The sequence below is a fragment of the Mauremys mutica genome, chromosome 17, assembly GCF_020497125.1.
Source record: "Mauremys mutica isolate MM-2020 ecotype Southern chromosome 17, ASM2049712v1, whole genome shotgun sequence".
In the NCBI taxonomy this organism is placed as follows: Eukaryota; Metazoa; Chordata; order Testudines; family Geoemydidae; genus Mauremys; species Mauremys mutica.
The window spans coordinates 7,201,126-7,206,163 of NC_059088.1; the positions used below are offsets into that span (position 1 = coordinate 7,201,126).

Consider the following 5,038-nt stretch of genomic DNA (forward strand, 5'->3'; position numbering starts at 1 on the left):
AATCTGCATCCCTGTTGTGTGAGACTCCCGTGCAGGAGTCCACATACAGGGGTGGGGTATTTGTAGGGGCATCCCCTAGAATGGCATGCAGCTCATCATAGAAGCAGCATGCCTGCGGCTCTGACCCAGAGTGCCCGTTTGCCTCTTTGGTTCTTTGCCTGAGCTCCTTAAGTTTCACACGGCACTGCTGTGGGTCCCTGTTATAGCCTCAGTCCTTCATGCCTTGGAGATTTTTTCAAATATTTTGGCATTTTGTCTTTTGGAACGGAGTTCTGATAGCATGGATTTGTCTCCCCATACAGTGATCAGATCCAGTACCTCCTGTACAGTCCATATTGGAGCTCTTTTGCAATTCTGGGACTCCATGGTCACCTCTGCTGATGAGCTCTGCACGGTCACCTGTGCAGATCAGCTCGCCATGCTGGCCAAACAGGAAATAAAATTCTAAAGTTCGCGGGGCTTTTCCTGTCTACCTGGCCAGTGCATCTGAGTTGAGAGTGCTGTCCAGAGCGGTCACAATGGAGCACCCTGGGATAGCTCCCGGAGGCCAATACCATCGAATTGCGTCCACACTATCCCTAAATTCGACCTGGCGATGTCGATTTCAGCACTAATCCCCTCGTCGGGGAGGAGTAGAGAAATCAATTTTAAGAGCCCTTTAAGTCAACAAAAATGGCTTCATCGTGTGGATGGGTGCAGGGTTAAATCGATCTAACGCTGCTAAATTCAACCTAAACTCGTAGTGTAGACCAGGGCTAAGGGTGGTGGAAGGAAAGTGAGGGGAAGATCACACAGCAGCAGCGCCAGAAGTAGAAGCTAGGAGTCCTAGTCCAGCGTGTATCCACTGGTCCACACTGCCTCCCAGACATAGGGGGACTAGTATTCCCACTGGCCAGCCAGGGAAACTGAGTCACATAGAGATTTAAATCTGTGACAGATCTGGAAATAAAACCCAGAGCCTATCGGCACTAGTCTATATGCACAAAGCCATGATTCCTCTTGACAGTCCCACAGGGCTGCAAGAAGGGAGGCATTATCTGTTATCTTTCTTGCATCATATAATTATTTCACTTTTTGCTACTTCTGTATTTTTTCTTTTCCATTCCCTATTTTTTTCTTTCTTTGCACTTTTCCACTTTGTTGTCACTTGGTTTTCTGGTGTTTTAAAATCTATTATTATTTGTAAGCAGAGTCAGAATGGGCTCTACTCTGACATCTGGTGGTGAGCTGTGGAAAAGGACTTCAGGGGCTGATCTCGTTTGCATGGGCACTCCCACCCTGTCTAGCATGATCAGACTCTTGCCCAAATGGTCACTCTGTCTGCTGTGGGATCCCCAGTCTCTTTGTTATTGGGGTAGGAGTAATGAAGCATTGTTATCCTGGTTATGTGAATCAACGACAGTAGAACCGTACTTGGCATTTTATGATGGAGGGTCTCGCCCTCAACTAAGTAGCTCTGGGTAGGCAAGGGACATGAGTTCCAACGCCCAGTGATTTGAGGGAGTGGGGTTGGTGGTATTGGGTCTTGTTGAGATGATGCGCTATCACTGTTACATCTTGACTGTACAATAATAAAGCTAATTTTGACTCTGTTAAGAGTGTCATTATATGCTGCAGTGCTGAAATTATTGGTATGTGGGTCTAAGCATTAGACCTACTTTGGGCTAGTGGTGTGCTGGCACTGAGGTTCCCCTACTACCAGCTGGAGTCACTGAGAGCTGTGTTGGGGGCAGGGGTACCAGAAGACAAGTTGGTGAGCAGCTAGCAGGATGGCTAGTGGAGAGGAGTAGACCACCCTGCGTGCCATCGTCAAGAAGTGAATCGGCAGACCCCCCTCCGACCAAGATGTGGCCACCTTCCTGAGCGGCTCCCTGGATGGAGAATTCGCCCAGGACGGGGGCGACATCGCCTTGCTGTGGTCCCGCGCCCGCAACGCCACACGCCGGCTGGAAAGCGACTGGGCTGCCGCTGGGTATGGAGCGAAGATCGGCAGGAGCTGGGAGTCCTGGTACCGCGGATCGAGACAGAGGGCAACACCTTCATCAACCCCGGAGCCAGAGGTGTGCTGGAGAAGTCCCTGAAGGCCGCCATCCACGCGCTCTATGTGGACACCCTGAGGAAAAAACCTGACCAGGGCAAGGCCTTCGAGGTGACCAGCAAGTGGGACTCCAGCAACCACTTCCTCCCCGCAGGCAGCTTCACTCGATTCGCCGACTGGCGGTTCATACACCGCGCCCGGCTGAACTGTGTCCCTCTCAACGGAGCCGTCCGCCACGGGAACCCCGACAAACGCTGCCGGAAGTGTGGGTACGCCATGGAGACCTTGCCCCACGTCCTATGCAGCTGCAAGCCCCACGCCAGAGCCTGGCAGCTGCGCCACAACGCCGTCCAGGACCGCCTGGTGAAGGCCATCGCCCCGCACCTGGGAAAGATCGCTGTCAATCGCGCCATTCCCGGCACCGACAGCCCGCTGTGCCCGGACATCGTCGTCACAGACGAGGATCGGAAAAAGATCATCCTCGTTGACATGACGATCCCATTCGAAAACAGGACCCCGGCCTTCCGTGAGGCCCGAGCCCGCAAGCTTGAAAAATACGCCCCCTTGGCGGACACCCTGTGGTCAAAGGGCTACGAGGTCTGCACCAACGCCCTGTTTGTGGGGGCCCTGGGCGCCTGGGACCCTTGCAATGAACGTGTGCTTCGGACCTGTGGGGTGGGCCGTCGCTACGCGCAGCTCATGAGACGCCTAATGGTCTCGGACACTATTCTCTGGTCCAGAGACATTTACACGGAGCACATCACCGGCCACCGCCAATACCAGGAGTGAGCGGGCGTGACTCTGTGCACCCGCAGGGGGGACGAGACCTGTGGACACCCCCGTTGGACTCTATCCCCTAAGCCCTGAACCCACCAAACCGTACTCCACCATGTGAGGGTCGTCCTAGCCCCATTATTCAGCCCGCTTATCCATGCCCATGACTATCTGTAACCTGTTTGTATGAGTGATGTACCCTCACTGTTTGCTGGCTGTACCTTGAACCCACCCACCGTATACCCCGCATTGGGGACATGACAGACTGTATATGGTATATGCTGCCTAACACCAAAACGCTAACATCCCCCTGCAACCTGTATGTTACCCCCGATGACACAATAACTGATGCTTCAAACACTTTGTACCATTTATTTTTTAAATATTATCTAATAAACTTTAAATCTGTTCTTATCAGTTTAATATTTGATATGTCCTTTATTTGAGGACTGTATATTAAATTGATTTTTGGAACAGGGAGCTGGAATAGGAGCTTGCTCCATCCGCTCCACGCATCAGCCTGGTATTGCAGTACTGCCGGGCACGGTGCACCTCCCACAGGAAGAACATACTGGTTTAAAAAACAGATCAAAATTCTTTGTGCTCTGTAAAGCTCTGTGCTTCTTGGTCTTTTGGGTAAGATCAAGTGTAGTAGTATGAGTGATGTACCCTCACTGTTTGCTGGCTGTACCTTGAACTCACCCACCGTATACCCCGCATTGGGGACATGACAGACTGTATATGGTATATGCTGCCTAACACCAAAACGCTAACATCCCCCTACAACCTGTATGTTACCCCCAATGACACAATAACTGACGCTTCAAACACTTTGTATCGTTTATTTTTTAAATATTCTCTAATAAACTTTAAATATAAGCTAGTGGGGCAGCTGGCAGTGAAGACTGCAGCAGAACCCCATGGAGATGTGGCAATCAGCCATCAACCAGAGTAGCGGAGCATGTGATGCCTCCTCCCACTTCCACCCAGGCTGGGAGGTAAACTCTGCAGAGGAATTTCTGAACTCTGGGGACTGCACTGACCAAGGTCAGAAACTGTGGGTGGGTCGACTGTTGGGTTGCTGGACTTAAGGAGAAAAGGACACTGCCAAACTTACTTAGGGGTGGGTCTTTTGCTCATGGGTTGTGTTGTGAATCCTGTTTGTTGTGTTTCCCCAATGTAATGCCACATTCCTTTATTAAAAGGCTTTTGCTACGCTCAGACTCTGCGCTTGTGAGAGGGGAAGTATTGCCTCTTAGAGGCATGCACGGGGGTGGTATGTTATTGTCCCAGGTCACTGGGTGGGGGCTCAAGCCGGTTATGCATTGTGTTATTGAAATGGAACTCCTAGACTGAACCTGGCCCTTGTTGATGCCAACTCTGATGGGCAGAAGGGTTACATATTCTTTCTATGACTTGGCTTTTCCCTGGGGCAGCATCTGTTTCCACTCCCTCCTGGCAAATAACCATCAGATAGTCTTGGCTCTGGGTCGCCCTGACGATAAACCGCACCCAGCTTTCCCTGCAGATGCAAGGGTAATCCTGGCTTGGCCCCTGTGCAGATTCCTGAATGTATGGCTGGCTCCTTAGCAAACTTGTTGCTCAGTTCCCTGGCCACTAAACTCCTAATTTGTTTTGGATCTAAGAATCTGGGCAGCTCTGTAGGTGCATCTGAAATTCACAAGTTCAGCCAGTGCTGGGCTAGTTAATTCTGTCTGTGTCCTGGTGCCCAATAAATGAGAGAGACAAGGTGGGTGAGGTAATATCTTTTATTGGATCAACTTCTGCAGGTGAAAGAGACTAGCCTTCTCAGACCTGAAGAAGAGCTCTGTGTAAGCTCAAAAGCGTGTATCTTTCACCAACAGACATTGGTACAATAAATGATATTCCCTTGCCCACCTTGTCTCTCTAATATCCTGAGGCCAACACGGCTACAAGAACACTACGAAACCAATAAAAAACTCATCCTCAGCTGCAAGAGGCCTATTAACGATCAAATCACTGGCATGGCTTGTGTGGTGGGAGTGTCCGGTTCTTTGGAACTTCAGAAGAAAGTCAACAAACCCACTTCTCTCCCCCTGGTTAATTACAGCTGGCCTCCTGATGGCCAAACATGAGTCACTCAAAGCCTCTGTAAAGCAAGAGGCCAGGCTGCTACTCACTTCCCATTTGGGTCCAGCAGGTGATGGCGAAAGTCCAGTCCCAATGGAGCCGAGGGAACCTTTC

General features: G+C 50.7%; 1 non-coding gene across 1 annotated transcript; it reads left to right on the top strand.

Annotated features, from left to right (window-relative positions):
- Window positions 1-3,183: 3,183 nt before the first annotated feature.
- Window positions 3,184-3,369, top strand: LOC123352263. The gene has a single exon (XR_006574128.1). It is a non-coding gene; the product is annotated as a U2 spliceosomal RNA (small nuclear RNA).
- Window positions 3,370-5,038: the final 1,669 nt, after the last annotated feature.